This window comes from Myodes glareolus, chromosome 11, assembly GCF_982192425.1.
Source record: "Myodes glareolus chromosome 11, mMyoGla1.1, whole genome shotgun sequence".
In the NCBI taxonomy this organism is placed as follows: domain Eukaryota; kingdom Metazoa; phylum Chordata; class Mammalia; order Rodentia; family Cricetidae; genus Myodes; species Myodes glareolus.
This window is the reverse complement of record NC_142036.1, coordinates 48,843,955-48,871,564: the sequence shown is the minus strand read 5'-3', so window position 1 is coordinate 48,871,564 and position 27,610 is coordinate 48,843,955. Positions and strand designations below refer to the sequence as shown.

The following is a 27,610-nucleotide window of genomic DNA, read 5'->3' as shown; positions in this document are numbered from 1 at the left end:
TGGGAAAGCCGCAGGAGTGGTGGTGTTATAAATGATGGGAATTTTGGTATTTTGCCTTCTGATTTCAGATTAACTTAGAAGATAATCACTATAAAAGGATGTTAATTATGAGATAATTGATATAATTTTCTTTCCTAGTTTTTCAGAATTCTTATTTGTATTTTAGGTGATTCTAAAATTTGAACAAGTATATGACTAAAGAATGACAGAAGTCACTTAAAATACTTTAATGATTTTTTTTTCAGCATAGTTTGAGGAAGGAAAAAGGGGAACATTTTGTAATATACAGAACTCAAGAATTAAAGACACGTTTACGTAGGTAAAGGAGTAAGCATTTAAGTGGGCTCGATTAATTAGGGATAAAATAGACAAAATTTCACAGGTAAAGTTGACCTAGCAATAATTAATTCTTATTTTTCTGTGCCCCTGGGGGGTTGAATATTGGGCCTTATGAATGGTAGGCAAGTGCCCTACGACTACTGAATTGTATCCCCAGCCTTTTAAATCTTTGCTTTTCATTGTTGAGCCAATTTTCTTACATTCACACGGTAGGAACTTGACTCTTTCTCAATCTTAGACTCCTGAATAGCTGGGGTGATGGGTTTGTACCCTGAGGCCTGACTTAGTACTGTGTTATTTTAGCAAAGTAATGACTTCAGAAAAGGAGGGAGAATTTGTTTCTAACTTCTTATTTGACTCTAGAATAATGTTGTAAGGGTACTTACAGGATAGCATTTACTTACTAAGAAATGTGGATTTGGAAATCTTGTGATAATTCATCTTTGTTAAAATATTGCTGGGATAGACTTTTCAGATTTTTTTTTTATTCTTAACCCTTTAGGCTATTTATTCATTTGTTTTTAAAGACAAGATCTGATGTATCCCAGGCTGTCCTCACATTTGCTGTATATCCGAGAATGATCTTTTAAGCAACTGATCCTTCTACCTTTACCTCTTGAGTGCTGGAATTACAAGTAGGTACCACCATGCCTGGTTTATTTGGTGCTGGAAATTGAACTTGGCCTCATTCATACTAGGCGAGCACTCTATGTACTCTTTCACCCACTTTCGTTGTTATTAACTTGAAATACTTTCTCTCCCCATGAATATCACCTCCCTTACCTATTTTTCTTTGCAAGAATGCAGCTCTATTGATATACCAGACTTACTGGAATATTAATGCTATAAGAAAAGTAGGAAATGGAGCCGTACACCGTCAGCATCACTATGGTCTTTGAGACTCTCTTTCATTCGGTCTTCTCCTTTAACCAGGAAGCACTGATGTTCTACTTTACTACCTTTTATGCCTGAGCCAGCTCAGTGTATCTTCATGCTCTAGTTAGGTTAATACATTTCCAGTGTGGAAATTACAGTATAGCAAGCACTTTCTTGTGGGCTGCTGCTATCAATCTGGGTAGTCTCATCCATATAATCTGTAGATATAGTCTCATCTAATCCTCTCTGAAGTCATACTTTTGAGATGCCTTAAATAGCCCAAGGACCATTAATTTTGTAAGATTCAGTTGTGACTGAGTCATAGATAGCTTTTTATTTTAGACATGTTTACAGTCTTTTACTCCTTTTGAGAGATCTTTTTTTTTCTCAAAAACGGCCAATTTTACTTCAGACAGTTTTTTTCTGTCATCTGTTAAATATGTAATTTTCCCATGAGTTTAGTTTTTTCTTTATTTCATGTGTGGTTTAATGGAGGACTTATCATTTCTCTAAAGATGAGCACCAGTGGATCAGTTGCTGTTTTTCTCTTCCAGTCTAGGATTTGTTCATTGTAATTCACAGTCATTTTTCTTTCTAACAATATGGGAAAATGACTGACAATTCAGTACCACAGACTGAATGTAAAACCTGTGATTCATAACTTCCTTTTCTTTCTTTTTTTATTTTGCATTTCATCAAAAAGGAAATAGTTTATATTTTGCCATCACATAGATTTAGTTTTAAAGATTTCTTTTTTACCTTTGGCCAGATTATAGGCAAATTTCATAATATTGGACATGGATTCTGTGCTAATTTATTTTTTGTAAACTTGATACAAACTGAACAGTCTGGGAAGAAAGAACCTTAACTGAAGAATTGGCTCTATGGATCTGGCCTTGTCTGTGAGGCATTTCTTGATTGCTGATTGACGTGGGAGGGTCCAGCCCCCTGTAGCAGTGCCATCCCTAGGCAGGTGTGGCTGGGTGGACAGGGAAGCAGTTCCTCCATGATCCCTGCCCCTGCTTCAGGTCTAGTCTCAGTTTCTCTTATAAAATAAACCTTCTCTTTGCCATGTTGCCTTTGGTTTGAATGTTTATCATAGTAACAGAAAATAACCCAGAACAAATCCCAGCACCACTAGTAATAATCAGTGCAGTGTTCCCTCTTAAATGAATAACATCTTTTCTATATTTGTTCTGAACAAGTTTGAGATCATATGTTGTGACCTTGGTCATAGGTATATGTTTTTTTCCCACCTTAAGAAAAACCATTCAGTTTATATTTTGTCTATTATGGGGTTTTTGTATTTTCTTCTTGTCTTCTTGTTATTGTTTACTGTTGAGTATTTATTCCTTGAACAATGATGGTATTTGCTTATTTTATAAATCGTATTTTTCTATAAGTTATTATGTATCTCTTATATGTTTTTTGTTTCTGATGTGGACATAGTTCCTGGTTTCACATGATTCTTACTTCAGTGATTTCTACATTGTATTCAGTTGTGCTTTTTTTGTGACAATCTCCATTTGCTGTAAAGAAGAGCTTCTTTGATGAGGGGCAGTAACTACACTTATCTGTGAGGATAAGGATAGTACTTAGTGTAGTTAGGAATTAATGCTGGTCTATCAAAGTAGTGATAGTAGATTCTTTTTATAAGATCCATGATTTTACTAGCCTTGGGAAGCTGGCTAGATGCTGAGACTTGTCACATTTTCTCTCCTATTGAATGGAAATGACAAGTTTTTATTCATTCATTTATTTTCTTGTTTTTATATTTCTTTATTTTTTTTTTCTTTTCTTGATTTTACATCCTACCCAAAGCTTCCCCTCTTCCCAGACCCCCCACCCCCATCCACTCCTCCTCTGCTGTTTCTCTTCAGATACAGGCAGGCATCCCATATTATCAGTCAGCCAAGAGATCTCAAGCATCAGTGAGACCAGGCACCCCCTCCTCCACCAAGGTTGAATGAGGCAATCCAGCAAGACAAATGGGTTTCAGAAGCAGGCAACACAGTCAGAAGCATCTCCTGCTCTCATTGCTAGGAGAACCAATTGAAGACCAAGTTACATAGCTGTAACATACATGCAGAGAGCCTAGGTCAGTCCGGTTGTTAGTTTAGTCTTTGTGAGCCCCTGTGAGCCCAGCTTCGTTGGTTCTGTGGGTTTTTCTTGTGATGTCCTTGACCCCTCTGTTTATTACAGTCGTTCCTCTCGCTCTTCCACAGGATTCTCCTAATGTTTGGCTGGGGTCTCTGTATCTGTTTCCACAGTTACTGAGTAAAGCCTCTCTGATGACAGTTGGACTAGGCACCAATCTATGAGTATAGCAGACTATTGTTAGGAATTATTTCATTGACCTTTTTTTGCCCCTCTGTGTTTGGTTCTATCCTAGGTCTCTGCAGGTATCCTGCTTCCTGCTCCTTGTTCTTTTATTTTTTTTAATTGATTTTTATTGAGCTCTACATTTTTCTCTGCTCCCCTCCCTGCCTCTCACCTCTCCTTCAACCCTTTCCCAAGGTCTTCATGCTCCCAATTTACTTAGGAGATCTCGTCTTTTTCTACTCTCTGAAATAACAATTCTTTTTTTTCAAAGTTTATAAAATTATAAAAGTTTCCATTTCCGCCCCCCTCCCAACACCCTCCCACTCCCCCCCACTCCCTCTCCTCCTCCCTCTCCATCCCTAAGAGCAGTCAGGGTTTCCTGCCCTGTGGGTAGTTCAAGTTCCTCCCCCCTCCCTCCAGGTCCAGGAAGGTGAGTATCCAAACAGACTGGATCCCCAAAAATCCAGTATATGCAGAGGAAACAAGTCCCAGTGTCATTGTCAATGGCTTTTCAGAAAGACTCCGGGCCAGCCACATTCAGAGAATCCGGCCACATTCAGAGAATCTGGTTGGATCACGTGCTCGTTCAGTCCCAGTCCAACTGGCCTTGGTGAACTCTCATTAGATCAGTCCCCTTGTATCAGTGGGTGATCGCACAGGACTCGCGGTCCTGATTTCCTTTTTCATGTTCTTCCTCCTTCTGCTCCTCATTTGGACCTTGGGGGGCTCTGTCCGGTGCTCCAGTGTGGGTCTCCGTCTATATCGCCATCCATCGTCGGATGAAGGTTCCCTCTGGTCTTGCCTTCTTTGCTCACGTTCTTTTTCCTTCTGCTTCTCGTTTGGACCTAGGGAGTTAAGTCCAGTGTTCCAATGTGTCTATGTCTCTATCTCCATCCATCGCCAGATGAAGGTTCTATGGTGATAAGCAAAATATTCATCAGTATGGTTATGGGCCAAGCCGGTTCAGGCACCCTCTCCTCTGTCCAGAGAACAATCCGGGGATCTCTCCTTGGATCTGGGATCCCATTTATAATCAAGTCTCTTGTAAACCCTAAAATGACTCCCTTAGTTGAGATATATTCTTCCCTGATCCCATATCCATCCTTCCTCCCTCCCCCCCATCCCAGTCCCCCGAGCTTTCCCCATTCCTCCCCTACTCCCTTCTCTCTAACCCTCTCCCCTTCCAACAACCCTGCCACCCCCCCCCCCATGCACCCAAGGTTACCTGGGACTCTTGTCTATTTCCAATCTCCAGGAGGATAACTACATGATTTTCTTCAGGTTCACCTTCTTATTTAGCTTCTCTAGGATCACGAATAATAGGCTCAAAGACCTTTAATTATGTCTAGAATCCACTTATGAGTGAATACATACCATATTCCTCTTTTTGGGTCTGGCTTACTTTACTCAGTAAAGCGTTTTCTATGTCCATCCATTTGCATGCAAAATTCAAGATGTCATTGTTTTTTACCGCTGAGTAAAACTCTAATGTATATATGTTCCACACCTTCTTTAACCATTCTTCTATTGAGGGGCACCTAGGTTGTTTCCAGGTTCTGGCTATTACAAATAGTGCTTCTATGAACATAGTTGAACAAATGCTTTTGTGGTATGATAGGGCATCTCTTGGGTATATTCCCAAGAGTGGAATTCCTGGGTCTTGAGGGAGGTTGACTCCCAGTTTCCTGAGAAACCGCCACACTGATTTCCACAGTGGCTGCACAAGTTTGCATTCCCACCAACAATGGATGAGAGTTCCCCTCTCTCCACATCCTCTCCAGCATAGGCTATCATTGGTGTTTTTGGCTTTAGCTAATCTGACCGGTGTAAAATGGTATCTCATAGTTGTTTTGATTTGCATTTCCCTGATCGCTAAGGATGTTGAGCATGACCTTAAGTGTCTTTTGGCCATTCGAAGTTCTTCTGTTGAGAATTCTCTGTTCAGATCAGCACCCCATTTTTAAATTGGGTTAATTAGAGTTTTAGTGTCTAGTTTCTTGAGTTCTTTGTATATTTTGGAGACCAGGCCTTTATCTGATGAGGGGTTGGTGAAGATCTTCTCCCAGTCAGAAGGTAGCCTTTTTGTCTTACTGACAGTGTCCTTTGCTTTACAGAAGCTTCTCAGTTTCAGGAGGTCCCATTTATTCATTGATTCTCTTATTGTCTGTGCTACTGGGGTTCTACCTAGGAAGTGGTCTCCTGTGCCTATGTCTTGTAGACTATTTCCCACTTTCTCTTCTATCTGGTTCAAAGTGGTCAGATTAATGTTGAGGTCTTTAATCCATTTGGACTTGATTTTTGTGCATGGTGATAGATATGGATCTACTTTCATTCTTCTACAGTTTGACATCCAGTTATGCCAGCACCATTTGTTAAAGATGCTTTCCTTCTTCCATTGCATACCTTTAGCCCCCTTGTCGAAAATCAAGTGTTCATAGGTTTGTGGGTTAATATCTGGGTCTTCTATTCGATTCCATAGGTCGACTTCTCTGTTCTTATGCCAGTACCAAGCTGTTTTCCATACTGTAGCTGTGTAATGGAGTTTGAAGTCAGGGATGGTTATACCTCCAGAAGTTCCTTTATTATATAAGATTGTTTTGGCTATCCTGGGTTTTTTGTTTTTCCATATAAAATTAATTATTATTCTCTCAAGGTTTGTGAAGAAGTTTGATGGGATTTTGATGGGGATTGCATTGAATCTATAGATTGCTCTTGGTAGAATTGCCATTTTTACTATGTTGATCCTCCCAATCCAAGAACAAGGAAGATCTTTCCATTTTCTGGTATCCTCCTCAATTTCTCTCTTCAAAGACTTAAAGTTCTTGTCAAATAAGTCTTTCACTTCCTTGGTTAGAGTTACCCCAAGATATTTTATGCTATTTGTGGCTATCGTGAAAGGTGATGTTTCTCTGATTTCCCTCTATGCTTCTTTATCCTTTGTGTATAAGAGGGCCACCGATTTTTTTGGAGTTGTATCCTGCCACATTACTAAAGGTGTTTATCAGCTGTAGGAGTTCTTTGGTAGAGTTTTTGGGGTCGCTTATGTACACTATCTTATCATCTGCAAATAACAAAAGTTTAACTTCATCCTTTCCAATTCGAATCCCCTTGATCCCCTTATGTTGTCGTATTGCTATTGCTAGAACTTCAGACATTATATTGAAGAGGTATGGAGAGAATGGACTGCCTTGTCATGTTCTTGATTTTAGTGGAAAGGCTTTGAGTTTCTCTCCATTCAATTTGATGTTAGCTGTCGGCTTGCTGTAAATAGCTTTTATTATATTTAGGTATGATCCTTGTATCCCCAATCGCTCCAACACCTTTATCATTGTTTTACATTCATTCATTAACTTATGTATTTATCGATTGATTGGTTTTTCACGACAGGGTTTCTCTGTGTATCTCTGCCTGTCCTGGAATTCACTCTGTAGACCAGGATGAACTTGAACTCACAGAGACCCACCTGCCTCTGCATTCTCACCAACAATGGATGAGAGTTCCCCTCTCTCCACATCCTCTCCAGCATAGGCTATCATTGGTGTTTTTGAGTTTAGCTATTCTGACAGGTGTAAGATGGTACTGTCTTAAGAATTGTATTTCAAGAATAGCCACATGTCATAGCCCAAGAGTAGGCTGACTGAGAGATATTGCCACGGAGTGAAATGCTACTGAGCTTTTGTACTCAGTGACTTATTATATATACAGCGAATGTTTATTAAAATCATTTCACTTGTCTGTGACTCATACTGATTTTTTACCATATGTCAAACATATAATTGGTGATGGTGAGCCAGCAAAAAAGTTTTTCTAATTAGAAGATTATATAAGATTTTATATATATATAATATATGTTAAAACCTTATGTATTATATATAATATATAAAATAGACATATGACTATGGCAGCAAATAGTTTAACAAATATTAATGGAGTGTAGATCTTAAAACAGTTTTGAAAAAGCTGATTTATGTAGTTTAATTGTCAAAAAGTAATACAAAAGAGTTCAGAAGAATTGTGGCTCAGCAGTGGGGCAAACCTTGGATCATATGACCCCTCCAAAGAAAAACTAAAAGCAGTACTCAAAAAAGAAAATTCCAAAAAAACGTGAATAAATCCCAGAAACAGTCTTTATAGGAGTATCAAATTACTTAACACTCAGCAAAGTAAAATTTGCAGTGTCTTCTTATGCCAAGAAGGCCCATTGTATAATGACAGTTGAGAATAATAAGATTGTTTTGTGGAAAGAAAGCAGATTAAATTAGAGTGGAAGTTCGTGTTGGAGGAGGAAGAAACAAAGATGCAGAACTAACTGAGGTGTTGGGGGTGTAGATTTGAACTATAGATTGGAAAGAGGGATGTACGTGACTGGAAGGGACCTTTGTGGGGCTGGCTTGTTTTGGGGGTGGACTATGGAACAAAATAAGACAATGAGTGCAGCTGAGTTCGGGTATAATTTGCAAAATGAAACTCCTTTCCTTCTTGGCATTTGGAAAATGGTGGTTGCAGAATTAGTTAATGCAGAATACAAACATTTACTTATGACTACCACATGAAAGTAAATAATAAGTATAAAGATGCTAAGTGAAATTTGAGGAGGGTGAATTAATTTACTTTCTTTTATTTCAGGTTGCTCTTCTGGGTTAGGCCGTCTATGACCTTGATTGTGTTTTCATTCAAGATAAGTCCTTTCCATCTTTATTGATTAACTGAGCAAATTCAGGTTAGTATACTTTTGTGAATAACACTTCTATGTTTTCATTTTAATATTTTGAGACATTGATGATTTTGTTTTTAAAACTGCATGTGTATGTGTCAGTGGATTAGGAAGGCCAAGTTAGTCTAAACTCTAGTGAATTGTGCATTAGTTGGGAAATACTTGCTGTTTGCCTACTGAGTGTAATCTGTTTTTCATAAACACATAAGCAAGTTACTTTTTAATGGTTTTGACTTTCAAGTTTTAAACTTGATAAAACAAGATATGGCCACGTTTTCTGTATTGAACCTTGGGAATTGTTGTGTGGCATAGTTGGTAATGCAAATAAACTCACCTTAGAAACTTCTTGATGTTTTAGTGCTCTTTTAAGACTGTCTACACATGAATAGCTCTACTTTAGTGTTAATTCTAAGATTACTGGCATACATACTCATCACTACAATTAAAATAGTTCCATGAGCTTCCAGCTTTACTCATTGTTCCTTTGTAGGTAATCCCTGACCTTTGAGCACAATCTGTAGCAATTTGCATCAGTTTTCTGCATGTATAGTTTACCTTTTTCTAGTGTACTACTTAAGTGTAGTTAGCTAGTATTCAGCTTTTGAAGTTTGCTTCTTTGATTTAATATAATACATTTGTATGCTATTCATATTTCTGTGTATATCAGTAGTTGCTTTTCAGTTGTGTAGTAGTATTCTACTGTGTGGATTCACCACAATTTGATTATCTATTCACTAGTTGATGGACATTTGGATTATTTCAAGTTTCAAGTGATGGTAAAGCTTTCAGAGTCATGCATTTAAAAAGATAATATTAATTCATATTCTTTATTAAAATAAATAACTTTTTTTTTGTTAAAAGAGACCATACTGATTTAACTGACACCTTTTTCAGTGGGGTCTATGATTGCATTTTTTTAAAAAAACAAAACAAAACAAAACAAAACTTTTTTTGTTCACCTGAGCAATGGTGGTGCATGAATACCTTTAATCCCAGCACTCGGGAGGCAGAGACAGGTGGATCTCTGTGAATTCAAAGTCAACCTGGTCTACCTGAGCTAGTTCCAGGCCAGGCTCCAAAGCTACAGGAAAACCCTGACTCTAAAAACCACAAAAACAAAACAAAACAAAACAAAACAAAACAAAACAAAACAAAACAAAACATAACAAAAAAACCGAACACCCCCCTCCCATCCTGTGCTGGATATTGAGATGAGTCGCTTGTACATGCTAGGCAAGGGCCTCCTTTTTTTGTTGTTGTTTTTTGAGACAGGGATTTGCTATATAGATTAGACTGGCCTTTTGACTGAGCAGTTTTCCTGCCTTCACCTTCTAATTGCTAGGATTAAAAGCACATGTCACCATGTCTGGGTCTAAAAATGTTATTAAGAAGAAATTAGAAAAAAATTCAACAGACAGTGGGTAGGGGGAGAGACCTGCAGCTTATGGTCATTTCATGTGTTCAGTAAGAGAGCCATTTATAGTTGTTAGAAGTAGACTGTAGTGGAACTTGCAGTGTTTCCTTATTTTGTTGAGCACGGTGTTAAATCAGATATGTACAGGTAGACTAAGGCTAAAGTTACCAGTTTATAAAAGTCATATAAATTATAAGCAATCTCTGTTCTTAAAATTTTAGTTAAAAGGACAGAAGTTTAGCATGGAAAGTTAATTAGACTTTTCCTAAATGGACATTTGAGATGAAAGTGAATTAAACAGCTCTACTTGGGGGAAATTAATGGTTTCAAAAGTAGCTTGGAAAGCTATTTGAATATTTGTACAGAAGTTGTTCTTTATTTGCTATAGAAATGGAAAGATCTTGAGAAAATGTAATGCTCTGAGTCAGAGAATGCTAATGTTGCTTGGTAGAGATTCCTGCTATTATACTGGGCACTGTAAGTGCCACTGTTTCCATTCCTGAATATTTTTACATGAATTTTGTAGCTTTCAAAGAATCTCTGTGACCACATGCTAGTGTTAGTTATATCGTGCTATCAGGGAGTGTTTCTTTTTTCCTTTGAGAGAGTGAGTGTATGCGTGTGTATATTTGTGTCATTTGTGCCACCCTGGGAGTGTAGAGGTCAGAGGATACCTTGAGGGAGGAGTTGGTGCTTTCCTTTTATTATGTAGGTCCTGGGGATTGAACTCAAGTTATCAGACTTTGAAGCAGGCACATTTACCCACTCAGCCATCTTGCTGGCCCATCAAGGAACATGTTTTAAATAGATAAGCTCAGTCAGAGTACTTTTGAGGTTGATTTTTTTGACATAGAATACAGCTTGATCATTCCTAACACGAGAATCTAAAATTCAGTATTCCAAAATCTGAAACCAGTATGACAGTGTAAATACAAAATTCTACACCTCACTTCATGTGATATGCCAAATAAAAACACACATATTAAAAAATATTAATGCAATTACTTTCATGTTACATAAAGGTCTGTATGAGATATAAATGCATTCTGTATTTAGAATCATTTCATTCTGAGAAATCTCATTATGTCTGTGATTTCCTCCTCCAGAACCACTTCTTGCTAAACTACATGTTTAATGTTTCTGAAACTCAATTTTATTTTATTTTCTTTCCAGTTGATTTTAAGGTAAAATAGACCATTTATAAATAATTTAGTATGTGATCTTATTTTGCAAACAGATAAAAATGCTAATTTTGAATATGTAACTATAAACTGTAACAATTATATTTTGCTTTACAATCTCAAAACATGAGATTTATTTAAATTTTATAGAATTTAAGTAAGTCCTTTTCACAAGTATGTTACTTTAGTTTTTAAAAGTTCCTTAAAATAATGTCATTTAAAAACTAATTCTAGTTTTTGAAATGTCCTTAAAATGCTGTCATTTTTGTTCTTCAGAATTTCATTTATAAAAATATTGATAGACAATAATCGATAGGATTAAGAATTACCAGTTTCTTTTATTCAGTGAATACTATCAAACTTAGACGATCAAATGATCATCTTGTTTGAGATACTCTTCAAGAAGTAAAAAACAAGATTTGTACAAAGAAGTATTTACTTCTTAACATTTGGTTTCAATATTTGGTGTATAGAAACATTGAACAATTGTGACTAAGGCTGTTTATACAAATTTTTGAATGAAGAAATTAAACATTTTTGCTTATTTTTTCTATTGCTAGAAGCATTTCATTGAGTGACAACAACTTCATTTTGATTATCTAAAGTTTGTTGTTGTAGCTTTTAGGTCAATAACTATTGGAAAACATTTCTCTGTGTCTTATGTTCTTGACGTGATTTTGCATATCTGTTTAGCAGAGTATTGACAGCATTTTAAAGTAGCCATCTTTTCTAGGAAAGCCATATGCCAACCTAGAAGAGTAGAAATTGTCCCTCTGTTAGGACAGAGGACAGGTTTCTTTGCGGTTTGGGATGAAATCAAGATAATTCTTCTGGAGAGAAGTTAGGCCCATCCATATCCTATTGGAAAGAACAAAGTTGGGTTCGTTACTTATTGAAGTAGGGAGGGTATCTTGTCTTAGTTTGTTTCTTGTTGCTGTTTCTGGAAAAAGCCACTTAAGGGTGAAAGGGTTTATTTTGGTTTATAGTTCCAGCTATAGTTCATCATGTTGGGGAAATCCAAGTGGCAGGAATCGGAAGCAACTGGTCATGTTGTGTTCAGAGTCAGAAGGCAGAGAGTGATGAATGCATGCTGTTGCTCTGCTCCCCGTTTCTGTTTATCCAGTGTTTTTTCCAGAATCCAGTGCAGGACACGGCCCCTATGGTAAGCAAGTATTCCCACCTCAATTAACGATTACATAATCCTTCACAGACATACTCAGAGACTTATGTCCCTGATGATGATTCCAGATTCTGTCAGATTGACAATATTGACTGTCACATGCCTTGACAGAGATGTTGGAAAGCAGCAAAGTCAGGGTCAGTGTTTGAGAATTTGAAATTTGTTTTAACTTAGCTCTATCAGTGGTGGTGATGAGGCTTGATTAGGACAGTGGTAATGTGAGACTGCAACCCGTACAGCAAGGGCTTTGAAAGCTCTTGGCTTTTTGAGTGAATATGGTTTGAGTGTATCTTTTTGGTTTTTTTATTTGTTTGTTTTGTTTTGTTTTGTTTTGAGACAAGGTTTCTCTGTAGCTTTGGAGCCTGCCCTGGAACTCACTCTGTAGACCATGCTGGCCTCGGACACACGAAGATCCTCTTTCCTCTGCCTCCCGCGTGCTGGGATTAAAGGTGTGTACCACCACTGTCCAACAGTTTGAGTATCTTGCTCAAAGGGTTCCATGTTGGTCCTGTGTATGGTGGTTGCAATAGTTACTTTTGCTTCTCTGTGTCCATACACTTGATAGAAATAGTTTAAAGAGGAAAAATATATATATTTTGACTCATTATTGCAGAAAGTTTAGTCCATATATTTCTGGTCTTATATGCTTTGGACAGAACATCATAGTAACAGGAATGCATAGCAGAGATTCTACTTCTCACAGTGGACAGAAAACAGAGAGACAGGAGGGAACAGGGACAAAGTGCCCCTAAAAACCCTTCTCTTTGACTTATTTTTTCTAGTTTGGCACCCTGGAGGCCAGTAGTTAGATCCTGCTAGGCAGTCAGAATGGGGCCCTGACTGTGAAGGCTTCCTCTGATGACAGCCGTGTGCTGAGTACAAGCAAACAACCAAGAGTGTGCTGAGAGGCAATTGATAGCTGACTTCCCTGCAAGTTCTCCTTCCCTTTACAAAGTTCTTTTTCCAAGTAAGAGCCAGCTAAAACGACCCCTTTCTTGGCACAACTCCTTTCTTGGAAGGGAGCTCTGGTAAGCTTGTTGTGAGTCACCTTTGTACCTGGTACTCAGTAAACCTACTTTTGCTTTTGCACTTCCCTATTTGTGAGTTTCATTGGACTCAAGAAACACAACTCCACTGTTGATAGTCAGGTACCTTTGCTCCAATACCAAGCCCTCCTGAGTCTTTTGACCAAATTCTGTCCCACTCATGGAGACCATCTGTGGTTTACTGCTTCCTAAATTTTGCAGAACCTCTCAAAATAGCACAATCAATTAGGGACTAAGTATTCAATACACATGCTTGTGGGAGGTATTTGATCTCTAAACCTTATTGGTGAGGTTGAGCTAGGGCCTTTAAGTGATATAGTCTAGTGGGAGGTCCTTAGGCCATTGTGGATTTTAATAAAATCTCTTGAGTAAGGTCATCTGAGAGGGTTGTTAGAAACAGCAAATCTGCCCTCCCTTTTTTTCTGAATTGCTGTCTGGTCATGTGATTGCTCCCTTTCACAACCACTCTGTCCTGATAATATCTTCTATCGTGGGGTCCTTATAGCGGGTTCTATGCTGTTTGGACCTTTAGGATGCCAAACTAAACTAAACACAACTCCTTTCTTTATAAGTACCCAACCTTAGGTATTTCATTATGATTTAAAATATATATTAATATAATAATGTTATTGGAGTAATGTGAAGTTAATGTATACAAAAGCTGTGCGTGTGTTTTAGTTTTCTTGGACTATTGTTACAAACTACTATCAACTGGATTGCTTAAAACAATAGAAACTTAATGTTGAGAGGACCATGCTTTTTCTGAAATTTCTAGGATGAATCCTCCTTTCTTCCCTCTTTTAGCTACTGCCAGTAATTATTAGAAATCCTTGATGTTTCTTAGCTTGTTCCAGCATAATTTCAATTTCTGCTTCAGTATTTACATAGCAGACCATGCATGTGAGTTCACATTTCCTTTTTGTAATGACAGCAGTCATTTACTTAGGATCTACCCTAATATAATATGATGTTTTAGTAATCTGGTTATGTGTGTACAGTCTATTTACAAATAAGATTCTATGGATAAGCTCTAGTCATTCTGAACTGTTAGTAATATTATTTTAAGGTGTGTTACTTTTGTTTATGTTGCATTTGTTTTAACTCTGTGAAGCTGTTGTACTTTGTCTGTCTTGAACACCTGATGGTCTAATAAAACTCTGAGTTTCCAGTAGTGAGACAGGAGAAAGGATAGGCGGGACTGTCAGGCAAAGGGAATATATAGAAGGAGAAAACTGGGAGACAGGATTGGAGGAAGTACCTGGAGAAGAAGGAGGACATTGGGGGCCAGCCACCCAGCTACACAGTAATTCATGGAGTAAAGAGTAAGATTTACAGAAGAGAACAGGAAAGCCCAGATGCAAAAGGCAGAGGAAATAATATAAGTTAGGAAAAATGGACAAGAAACAAGCCACACTAAGGCTGGACGTTGATAACTAAGAATGAGACTCGGTGTGATTCATTTGGGAGCTAACTGGCGGGCCCCCTAAAGAGCCTAAAGAGCTTAGCATCATACTGTACTGAACTTTTGTGGGACACAGACACACATATATACACACAGAGTCACACTTTAATACAGTACAGGGGACATATAGTTTTAGATCTCATTATTTAAGTTTTGTGTGGGATCTGGATGGTTTTGGTTCTTAGATTCATGAAATTGTAGAAGGCTGATTTTGTTAGCTTCCACGTAGTATAAAATCTCATGCTATTTAAAATTCCTGGCAACAGTATGTTGTAATGAAAAAAAAAAACCAGTTTGGATGTCAAGGGTCTTGGTTCTAGTTTCCATTCAGAAAGCTATCTTATTGTATAACTGCTCCTGGCAAGATGTGAACAAATGTCTGTTCATAGTACCACAGACCAAAGTAACGGCTCTACCCTAGTCTAATTTAGTGAACTAGTGAGTATTGGTATTCCTTAAGGGAGGAAGAATGACTGAAAGGCAGAAGCACCATCCACTGTAGTGTGGTGAAGACTCACCAAAGCTGCATCCCTAGAGCTTCCTGTACACAGACATCTCAGCTGACAAGAGGGTCTCTTCTCTCTAGCACTTGTTAGTGCTTATGTAGCCTTGTGGGTAGGACCTTGTAGATCTTGTAAGTTTAAGGAACTTCCTGGAATGTGTGAATTGGTTACTTTAGTTTTGTTATTTCTGGAGTCTTAATGAGCATCTATCTCTCCAGGATGAAATGTTTAAATTAGGAAATTGCTATGTAAAGCCATGTCCAGTTAATTTATTTCCTCATGGATAAAATGGGAGGCCTGGAGGAAGAGAATAATGGAAGAAGTGATCTATAAGGACTTTTCTACCTCTCAGAGTCTAAAGTTCTGTGATTGTGGAACAACTGTTATTTGCCATACTTAGAGTTTTGTTGACATTACAAAAAGAAGAGGGAATGGTCAGACATTCATCAGCTGGGTGCTGACTTGTGAGTGTGACATCTGCAGATTAATTTCTGTTTGCTTTACTGCAGTGAAGATCGCTAATGAAGATCACTACCTGTGTTAGCCCTGATCTTGCCAACTGATCGCATTTAATAGTTTTTCATTTGAAGAACACACCAGAAAGAGGAATATTTTTACAGTTAGTTCATTTAAACCTAAGAAGGTTCTTACTATTCTACTTTCTTGCTGAATTCATAAAGTGAAATGGACATAAGGAATGTAGTTTCTCCTCTTTGCTCTCAGTTCTCTGTCACGTCATTATTGTTATCATGGGACTTTAGAGAGCTTCTTCCTAGAGGCAGTTAACTTTCCCCGGAAGTGGAGCGTGATGTGAAGATGACAGCTGTGGTTCATTGACTGTTGGGCTTTCCTTATGTTTTGAATAGGTCATTGAAGCATTTTGTTTGAAATCTTTCAATCATATGGAGAGTTGTGGTAATTACTTCTTAGAGATACTGTTAAGTATTGTAAAGGAAATTGGTAATACTGAAATTCTTATGAGTACAGTATGTAGTTATATGTATGTGTTCACTTTAATAGTATCTATATATTGATAGTGTCATTACAGATAGAATCACTGTCTGGATAAAAGTTATGAGAAAAATCAGGCCTCCCCCCCCTTTTTTTTACTTCATACCATAAAAATTCAAAAGTATATTCTGAGTATAGAGATCTATTTGAACGTAGAATTTGCTGTAATCTTGAAGCAATACTTGGACATAAAATGTTAAAAGGACAGGATATAGAAATTAAATAAGCTCTGTAATTATGGTAGAGTCATATTTTCCATTTATATTTCTGCTTTCCAATAAAAAGGATAGGACAATTAGAGTTCGAAACTGTCTTGCTACTCTACTTGAGATAGGTTTAAAATGCTAGGGGGCTGGAAAGATGGCTCAGTGGTTTCGAGCACAGGCTGTTCTTCCAGAGGACCCAGGTTCAATTCCCAGCACCCACATGGTGGCTCACAACTGTCTGTAACTCCAGTTCCAGGGGTTCTGACACCTCTTCTGGATTCCCTCGGTACCAGACACACATGTGCCAAGTTTTTGATACAAAATTTTGCTTATCACTAAATAATCAAATCCTTTCTTGTAAGACAAGTCTGCTAGCACTCATCCCTCTCAGCTGTTATTAATTACAGCCTTACTTGAAAGTATAATACTGCAATTCTGACAGGTCATGTTCTTTTCTAATAGTCGAGACACTTCCTTTTGTTCTTTCCTTGCTAGGTGATTTCTGAAGGGAAAAGCTTGATGTATTCCTGACCCTTTCTTCTGTGAAGGTCCCTTTTAGTTTTTTTTTTATTATTCTCTTTGTCTGATTTTTGGCAATCTTCATCTTTCATGCTTATGTGTAAGTATTTTGGTACTTATCCTGCTTGATGTCCTCTGGACCCTGCACTATCACTGTAAAAATGCTTTTCTGTTGTAGTGTGTTGATTTATGGCATTTCCTTTGCATTTTTCCACCCCCTGCTTACCTTATCCATCTGCTTTTCCATGTCATTTGCTTCTTCCATCAGCATTCTTAGCATATGTGCTTCACATTTCTGGTGGCATTTCTAAAACCTCTGTCATACTCTGGTCTGTTTGGCAGGTAGGCTAGTACGTTCCTGCCTACTCTTGCTCCCTTTCTTTCTATTATTTTGTGGGTTTTGCCTTAACAATATCTTTTACTTATATTGTTCATAGGTAGACATGATGTATCAGATAAATGAAGCTATGGTTATAGCATATGGCATGAAGCTTTGTTTATCTTTCAAAGTGGTAGGTTGTATTTGCTCTAGCAGTGGTGTCCGAGGCTAAACTTTGTATTTAGATCCCCCCCCCCACGAGAATCTTTAAATAAAGCTTGAGGTTTATAGTTCTTTTAGTTGTAATCTTTGGTCATTGCACAGGAGTCATGTTGATGTGTAAGAGGGAGAAGGGGATGAGAGTAGAAGTTCTCTGGTCCTGTTATTAATCTGTCTTTTTTGAGTTTGCCTTGGATATCTTTTCCCCATGTGAGAAGATAGTAGGGGCTGGAGTGGGTATTTCCCTTCCTCTGGATTGGTTAGGTACTGTAAAATCCTAAAAACAGGCTAGGTACAAACCCAGTTACTTACGTTTTGATAAAGTACTTTCGTTTTTGGAGGGAATGTCTTTTAAGAGAACAGAGACCCGCACACATTTCAGAAAAGTTAGGTTTCTTCTAGTTTTTGCTAGAAATATAAGGGTCTTTTTCTCAGATTTCTACTGTAACATCCAGATAAAACTCAAAAAAAAAAGTGTTGTCTGCTTGTTGTAGTTTTAGCTACTTAGGAGACTGAGGCAGGTGGATCAGATTGCTTGAACTTAAGAATTTGAGACCAGCCAGGATAGCATATTAAGACTTGTTTCAAAAGAAATAAACCAAGATTTGACTCTAGAACCAGGCATATAAAATGTTAGTATTCCTCTAAGTGTAGTTACATTTTAGGGTTTTTATTTTTCCTTATGTTTCTTCTTGGGCACTGCCGGTTTGAATGTATTTATTCACAGTCACAGAACCCATGAGTGGTTTGCTAGTCTGAAAAAGAGCGTCTTCCCTTCTGTACCTCAGGTTATAACGTGAGGTGTTAGAACGTTATTGTGCTTTAGATTCTGCACTGCTGACTTGAGAGAATTGTGGAACAGAAACAAAATGTCTTGTTTAAAAATATTTATTATATACTATACATAACGTTTTTAAAATTTGTAGGAGAGATAAATATGAGAAAATTTAATTCATTTTATCTATTTTATATATTTTCATTCAAAAAAGTGCTACATGGAGGAAGGGAATGACTTGAAAACAGTAACTGATTGATTCTTTTATGAAACAACAAGTTACTTGTTTATTTTATTGTTATTGAAAGTAGAATTTTAAGCCAAGTGGTGGGAGCACATGCTTTTAATACCACCACTCAGGATGCAGAGACAGGAGGATCTCTGTGAGTTCTAGGTCAGCAGGCTCCAAAGCTACAGAGTAACCCTGTTTTGAAAAACCAAAACAAACAAACCAAAAAAGTAGAATTTTAAGTTTTTGTACTCTAGATTCTAGAGGATGTTTTACATAAACCAGGCAAGAGTAGCTAATTCCATAATTTTTTCCACTTAAAATCTGTGCTCGTACATTATTTGATTTCTGTGTGTGTGTGTGTGTGTGTGTGTATGTGTGTGTGTGTGTGTGGAGGAGTGCTGCTTACTGACATGCTCCTTATGGCTTGCTTAGCCTGCTTCTCTTAGAACCCAAGACTACAAGCTCAAGGTTGACTCCACCCACAGTGGACTGGGCCCTCCTTTATCAATCACTAAGAAAATGCCTTACAGGCTTGCCGTTGATCTTACAGAGTAGTGGTTCTCAATCTTGCTAATACTGAGACCATTTAATGCAGTTCCTCATGTTGTGGAACCATGAAATTTTTTCATTGCTACTATAATTTTACTACCGTTATGAATTGTAATGTAAATATCTGTGTTTTTTGATGGTCTTAGACAACTCCTATGAAAGGGCCATGGGGTCATGACCCACAAGTTGAGACCCACTGCTCTGGAGGCATTTTCTCTGTTAAGTATCTCTCCTCTCAGTGTCAAGCTAGGATACCAGGCTGACTGATTTGTGTGCTTCAGGCTGTCTCCTGTGCTTCCCTATTCCTTTCCCATAGGAGTGTTGGCATGGATGTATTCTGTGTAGGTTCTGGGGGTTCCAGCACAGGTCCTTATACCAAACATTCGCAAGGAAATTTATTACAGCAGAAAAGCTTTGCCTGATCATTTTATAAAGCAAATAATCTAGATTTTATCTTAATCTTTAAGTAACTCCTTTGTACTTCTATTTAATGTGAGTCGGTTTTCATGTGTTTAGGTACATATTTGTTACTGTTTTCATAATAGGATACAAGCTAGTGAAATTATATTCTGATCATCTACAGTACTGGGCACATAGTAGGCAGTCAATAATATTTGATGACTAGAGGGTTTTGTTTTGTTTTTGGAGTGAAAGAGCTTTAAGTCTGAATGACACATAAATACATTTGGGTAATTTAATTTTGTAAAAACCATGCGAGAAAACATTTTAATAAGGACTCATTAATTTTCAGACTTGATAGTTTTCATTCCCTGTGTTCTGCTAAATATGTGTCATCATTAAATTGGTAATTTAAGATAAATTTTGATTGGTAAAGTTAATTTTGTAATAAAAATTCCAAATAAATTTTGTAATATTACAAAATTTTATTTTATTTTATTTTTTTAGAAGTTCTATGAGATGCTGTAAAAGCACCAAAAGTTAAAGGTCTAAGGAAAATTCTGAAGTCAAACCTTTTTAGAATCTGCAGTACAAAAAGACTACATGTTAAATTTTAAGTAGAGTTGGTATTGCCAGTGTGGGCTAACTAGGGGTCAAATGCTAAGAGCTATAATCCCGGGCCAGGTAAGATGGCTCAGTGAATAAAGCTGCTTGCTGCCAGATTGAAGGCCCCTCAGGACCTATGTGTTTGAAGGAAAGAACTGATTCTTAGAAGTTGTTCTCTGATTTCTACAGGTGTGATATCATGCACCCCCCCCACATATACACACATACACACACACACACACACACACACACACATACACACACACACACACACACACACACACACACACACACACACACACACGCAGGAGCACTTTCTTTTTCTCTCTTTCCTTTTTTAAAGTGCCTTAAATCTGCTGTTTGGTTAGTATCCCAGGAGTGATACCTGTAATTAATGGTGACTCAGACTACATTAGAAACATTGTAGCATCTCACTCCATGTGGCAGTGTCAAAAGAAAATCATGAAAAACTTAGTTTAAAGACCAAATTGGCAAGAAAAAAAGAGATCAAATTGGCTTTTATTAATAATTAAAGGAAACTAATTTTGTTGTCAAGTAGACTGAAAGGTGGTGTAGTGTCACCTACCCAGGTTACCCAGCTGACTTTCTGTCATGCCTCTCACTTTCCTGGTAAGTGCTTGGTTGCTCTTATGTGCTAAATCTGTACCCACCTGTCAAGTTGTGGCTTTGGTACTGGGATTGACCACCTTGGCCAGTGATGTTTCCTAGGTGTACAAGAAAATGAAATGGAAGGAGGCAGGAAGCAAATCCTTGTGAATACTGAAAGCTAGCGTATCCTCCCCACAGTAATTGCCCATTTATTGCAACCACCATCAGTCAATTTTCAGATTGGCTCTTGCCAGTGACTTGGTAGCTCCCACAGACTGCAGAAGGTCATCTGCACTCTCACTACAAACTGATCCCTGATTTATTTTTTTTTGAAAGTAAATTTTATTAAATTATAAAAGTTTCCATTTCCGCCCCTCTTCCCAACACCCTCCCACTCCCCCCACTCCCTCTCCTCCTCCCTCTTCGTCCCTTAGGGCAGTCAGGGTTTCCTGCCCTGTGGGAAGTTCAAGTTCCTCCCCCCTCCCTCCAGGTCCAGGAAGGTGAGTATCCAAACAGACTGGATCCCCAAAATCCAGAATATGCAGAGGAAACAGGTCCCAGTATCATAGTCAATGGCTTTTCAGAAAGACTTCGGGCCAGCCACATTCAGAGAATCCGGCCAAATTCTGAGAATCTGGTTAGATCACGTCCTCGTTCAGTCCCAGTCCAACTGGCCTTGGTAAACTCTCATTAGATCCGTTTCCTTGTATCAGTGGGTGATAGCATCCCTCGCAGTACTGATTTCGTTTTTCATGTTCTTCCTCCTTCTGCTCCTCATTTGGACCTCGGGGGGCTCAGTCCGGTGCTCCAATGTGGGTCTCCGACTTTATCGCCGTCCTTCGCCAGATGAAGGATCTATGGTGATAAGCAAAATATACATCAGTATGGTTATGGGCCACGGCCGATTCAGGCACCCTCTCCTCTGTCCAGAGAACAATCTGGGGGATCTCTCCTTGGACCTGGGATCCCATATATAATCAAGTCTCCTGTAAACCCTAAAATGACTCCCTTAGTTGAAATATATTCTTCCCTGATCCCATATTCATCCTTCCTCCCTCCCCCCCATCCCAGGCCACCGAGCTTTCCCCATTCCTCCCCTACTTCCTTCTCTCTAACCCTCTCCCCTTCCATCAACCCTCCCACCCCCCCATGCACCCGAGGTTACCTGGGACTCTTGTCTATTTCCTACCTCCTGGTGGATAGCTAAATAATCTTCATCAGGTTCATCTTCTTATTTAGCTTCTCTAGGATCACGAATAATAGGCTCAAAGACCTTTAATTATGGTTAGAATCCACTTATGAGTGAATACATACCGTGTTCCTCTTTTTGGGTCTGGCTTACCTCACTCAGTAAAGCGTTTTCTATTTCCATCCATTTGCATGCAAAATTCAAGATGTCATTGTTTTTTACCGCTGAGTAAAACTCTAATGTGTATATGTTCCACACCTTTTTAAACCATTCTTCTATTGAGGGGCACCTAGGCTGTTTCCAGGTTCTGGCTATTACAAATAGTGCTGGGGTGAGGGGAACACTCATCCATTGTTGGTGGGAATGCAAACTCGTGCAGCCACTGTGGAAATCAGTGTGGCGGTTTCTCAGAAAACTGGGAGTCAACCTCTCTCAGGACCCAGCAATTCCACTCTTGGGAATATACCCTAAAGATTCCCTAACATACTACAAAAGCATTTGTTCTACTATGATCCCTGATTTAAAAGCCTGGAAAACTAAGACCTGACAGGAATTTACTTAAAACCCCAGGGTTCCATGATGAACAAAGGAGGAGACCCTAGAAGACCTCAGTGGTCTCTCTTTGGTGGTTCCTCAGCTGTCTGAAATCTCTCTAAGTCTCTTTATGGTCACTAGAAGCTGTTAAAGACAAAAGAAAAATTTAAAGATCCTGTGAGCTTTTACTTGTTATTTTGCAATTGTACACTTCATTCTATGCAGTAGTACTGTCCTGAGTGGGCAGAAGAGGTCGACTTTCGGGCAGGAAAGGGGTGAAGAAAGCAGAAACAACAAAAAACAATGGCTGTTTCAGTTATTTCCATAGGATTAAAGCTCTTTGTGATAGTAATTCTGGTTGGCTCTTGCTGTTTTGGGAAACTGGCCTGTCAGAATGCACTTGGGTATTCAGCACTTGTGACTCCATTCTAGTTTCATATCATTTGTGGGACCCAGTACAGGAGGCTAGTCCACAAAACCAGTGACATTTCATAACCTTGTTGAATAGCAGTTCTCATTCTGCCTGGCACATATTCTCTCTGTAGGATTTTTTTTTCTCTTGAAAAACAGAGTCAAGACTGTACATAATGGCACACACCCTTCATCCTAGTACTCAGGTGCTGGTGGCAGATAGGCTGTTAAGACCGCCTTGGTTACAGAGTGGGTTTGAGGCCAAACTGCTTTGAGATCTTGTCTCAAAACAATAAGCAAGAAAGAAGAAAATGAAATCAAATTGCTTATAAGATAGCTAAGTTTTGAGTGCTGACTTCATAACACATTTAGAGGGTGTCTTTTCTCAAGTTGCTCTTTAAGTATTTAGCGATAGCTTCAAAAATTTTGTGTCTGGTCATAGTTATTAATTTTTGGGGGTGTTTATTGTATCTAATAGATCTTAAAGTTTTTAGTTTTGAGTTCTATACCTGAAAATTGAATCTTTGTTTAATTATAACATAGTCGTGTGTGTGTGTGTGTGTGTGTGTGTGTGTGTGTGTTTTGGGGCAGGGCGGGGGATTTGCTGGGGTTGTATCTAGGGCTTTGTATGTGCTAGGCAAATGCCCTACCATTGAGTTATCACCACAACCCCTTATTTGCATATTTTATTGGAAGTCTTAATTTTCTTGCTAAGGACATCTATAAAAGGTTTTTTTTTCTTACATAAAGTTATAATACTTGAGTTGAGATCAAGACTGAGTCACAAAGGCAGTGATTTTAAATCTTTCTTGAATTGATAGTAACAAAAACTCACTGAGTCAGTGCTGCACATGAAGAAACTCCTGCCTAGAATTACTATTTTTTCTTGTGTCTTTATGAAAAGTTGGAAAAAACGACATATTTCCAGTATAGTAAGAAAGGAACTAATTCTAGGCTTTTATTTTTTATGTTTTCCCCCTTTTAGTAATGTATAGTTCAATGTTTTGAAATTTAATGAGTATACTTAATGCTTTAGTATGCCCCCCAAAGCTATTAAATCAAACATGACGCTTTTATTCTAGAGTATGGTACAATATTAATAGTATAATATCTGGTAGTTAGACTTTACTAAACATTGGTCACTCTATTATAAATGCACATTTTGCTATCTCGAAAAAACCCAAACAACAAAAAGTCCATTTTGGCTCAGTAGTTAAGAGCACTGCTCTTCCAGAGGACCTGAATTCAGTTCTCAGTACCAGAATGGATGGTTCACAACTGCTTGTAACTCCAGCTACATGGGATCAGATACTCTCTTTGGGCTGTGTAGGTACCCACATACACAATGTATACACTCACAGAAACATGAAAACATCTATAAAAACAAAATCTTAAAAAAATGCCTGTTAAAGTAATAAGTTTGTGTATGTGTGTTGCTGTAAATACCAGATTAAATATCTTTAAAAAGAAGTAAATATAAGTTAAAGTTAAAATGTTATTTTTGTTGTAGGATTATTGTATGACTAGAGACTGTAAAAAAAAATTTTGTGTTCTGCATAGGGCGTGGCCAGTAGGAGGTACTTAGTAAATAACGATTAAATAATTGTTAGTGTATTGACGGGGGGGGGGGGGGCTACACAGAAGGTGGAGAAATAGAGGAACAGTTAACAGAGGTTTACTTGAACTGTTAACTATGGTTGAAGGTTCAGAAGTCATATAGACCAATGTTGTCGAAAATAGTAACTGCTAGCCATTGGGGGCTATTTAAATTTTAAACAAAAATAAAATTTCAATGCTTTATTCTCAGTAGACATATTTCAAATGCTCTTAGTTGTATATGACTAGTATCTACCCTGTTTTTATTTGTTTGAAGAAGAGTAGGAAGTTTAACACTACAAAAGGACTGCTAAACAACCAGTTTAGCAACTTGTTTGTGTAGATTCAGAAACCCAAATTATGTAGAACAGAAAACATATTTCAACTCAGGTTCAAAGAAACAGAGGCCAGAATGTAATCCACCTGGGCTGGTCAACCTGTAGAGACAAGCAGTGACAGGGAATTCTCCCTGGCTAGTAAAATGATAAGTTCTGAGGTCCATTCCTGCTTTTTGAATGAACTGCAGAATATTAGCACCATTGTTCTTTAGAGCTGAGATGAAGTCCTAGAAGAAAAAGTGGGTTAAGACATCAGAGAGCTGTGACATTCTTTAGAATGCTTCCAGGCATCTCAAGCTCTTAAAGTACTTACCCCCTTTTTCACACTAAAGAGAACATGAATTCTGTTAACTGAACATAAGAATTTAGTAGTGGAAATCTGTTTAAGGCCTTGAGTATTATTTTGGATATACAAGGTCTTTCAAAACACTATCTCCAGCTTTTAATATGCTCTGGTTAAATGTGATAATGTATTTGTCCATATGGTTTCAGGTTCACTTACTACATATATTATAGTCCCCTTAGTATAGGTTTTTATTCTTTGGGGTCGTGGTCCACAGATTGATGATCATCCAAAGTCTCTCAGGGAGCTTTAAAAACCTACAAGTACAATAACATATTTATGCATATTTAAGTGCACAGAAAGAATTTTTCTGTTTTTCTCATTGTATTACTACTCTGAGATATGATTAACTGCCTTAAAAGATTTTGTTATTTTTGAGACTTAGATTAATAGAAATAGGTCACCTTCAGAAAGGAGTATGAATCCGCACATTTTTGTTTCCTCACATTTTCTTGAATAGTGGGTATTCTTGGGCTTTTAATAGTCTCATTTGATGGAAAATGGTTCTTTGTGTTTCTTTGGTGTGTGTGTGTGTGTGTGTGTGTACGCGCGTGTATATATGTATGTATGTATGTATGTATGCGTGTGTGTGTTAATGCATTTTTAGTTAGTGTGGATGTGTGTAATAAATATTGAACGGAGCACCCAAAGCTATGTTCAGTTGTTTTTTTATCATTGGTTGAAATAGGTTTGTTGTTAAAAGTCTTTTGATGCTGGGCGTGGTTGCTGGCTCTGATAAATCACAGCACTTGGGAGATGGAGTTAGCAGTAAATCTTAACACTTCAGAAATGGAGGCAGGAGGATTACAAGTTTGAGGCTAGTCTGGGTGCATATTGACCCCCTCCCTGCCCACAAGTCTCTCTGGGTCTGTTGCTGAGTTTCTGTTCCATTGGCTCTTTGCATTGCATCTCTTGGTGCTTTTTCTACCTTACTGGTCACTGTGGCTTTTTGAATTATGAAGTCAGGTTATGTTCACCCATCCAGTTTGTTCTTCTTTTTCATTATTATTTTGGCTATTGTGCTCCTTATTGGTATTTTGTTCCGAATGAAACTTTCTTCCTTTGTTCTTTGAAAACAGATCAGACCCTTTAAATACTGTTCTTTTGCCATACCACCTAATGCTTACCTTAGACCAGAGAGAATGCTGTAGAGATACTACCGATAATTTTTTTCTCTTGTGTCATGTGTCCTAGCTAGGCTGACTCCATCAACTTAACTTGCCCCAGTATTCGACCTCATGGCTTCCCTATTAATGTACAGCTTTTTGGCAGAGTTGTTAGAAGCACCAGGCTCTTGCAATGCTTAGAGTGGCAAGAGTACCACAGTAACCAAAGATCTGGCTGCTTGTCCTTGTTTGCAGCATAGAATCAACTCTATAAAGAATAGATTTTTGTGGGTTTCTAGGGAAGAAGTAGTGGTGACACAGCACTAGAGCATTTTTCAGCCATTTTGTAGATGGCACCATGTTTTCTTCAGCAGGATCTAGATCTCAGCCCTGGGGGCAATTAATGGTTGGAAGAAGCTCTTAACTGGCTCATGCCTAAGTGGGTATTGGCTTCTCCTGCATTGCAGCCCTTTTTATTTCTCATTAATTTCCCCATATAGCTAATGATCTCTTGTACTAAACTTTCCCTTTTCAAATTCTTGGGTGGCTTCTCTCTTTTAGTTGACTTTGCATTTCCATATGAATTTTAGAAACATTTTGTAAAATGCCTACTGAGATTTTAATTAGAATTACATTGTATTTAGACTGATTTGAAAAGAACTGACACAATAGCAATATTGAGTCTTTTGACCCTTGAATAAGGTCAGAATAATTTAGATAATTAATTCCTATTGGTTGTGTTTTCTGGTTTTCAATATTTTGATATTTCCCTTGTATTATATTTGATATTATATTTGATATATTTTTTCATGTTTATTTGTATTTGGAGTTTGTGTGGTTTTCTCTTGTCCCAAGTTTACCAATTTTTTTCTTTAATGTTTCATCTGTTAATTCTATGTAGTATTTTTTTTAAATGAGACTTCTTTAGAGTAAAGTCCCTGATCATCCTAGCTAAGGTATGTAGTATATTTTTTATCTCAAACATTATAGTTTCCATCTCTATAGTTTACATATATTTTTGTATCTTTCATGTTTCTAGTTGAGATTTTTGAATATGTAAAATATATTTAAAGTAGCTTTTAAGATCCCTGTCCCTAATTCTAACATTTGTTTTAGTAAATTGTTTTCTTCATTATAATTCATGATCTTCAACCTCTTTGTATACCTGGTAATTCCACAGACTGCTAATTTTTCACCAGACAATCCTTACTCTTCTAGGCCAAACTGCTTTTTCTGCCTCATTCTCCTGTGTGTTGGAACTACAGGCATGTGTCACTGTGCCCAGCTCTGGTAATATTTGATGGATGATACATATTGTGATACCTTTTTATTTTGTGTTAAGAATTTTTTTTAGTTGTCTGGGTTGTTGTTTGGGGACAGTTTGAGACTTGTTTTACATTTCATCTGGTATCTTAGAGCAGTGTTTTCTAGGGCTAGTTACTTATCACTCCGGAGACAAGACCCTCTTGAGTACCCCACTCAGTGACTGATGGGAACAGGCTGTGTTCTTTACTCTGTATAGGCAGGCACTAATCCATAACTCTTTTAAGTTGTTCTTTTCCTAGCTTCCAGTAGTGGTCATACACAGTATTGCTGTGCTGAATATTTGAGA

General features: G+C 37.8%; 1 protein-coding gene across 4 annotated transcripts in view; it reads left to right on the top strand.

Moving 5' to 3' along the window:
• The window catches only part of Fut8 (fucosyltransferase 8), a 247,949-nt gene that overhangs the window by 66,183 nt on the left and 154,156 nt on the right, over positions 1-27,610 (top strand). For all 4 annotated transcript variants that reach the window (XM_087911719.1, XM_087911718.1, XM_048415983.3 and 1 more), the window contains exon 2: positions 8,164-8,257. The gene's annotated coding sequence lies outside the window, so the exon portion shown is untranslated. The remainder of the gene's footprint in view (positions 1-8,163; positions 8,258-27,610) is intronic.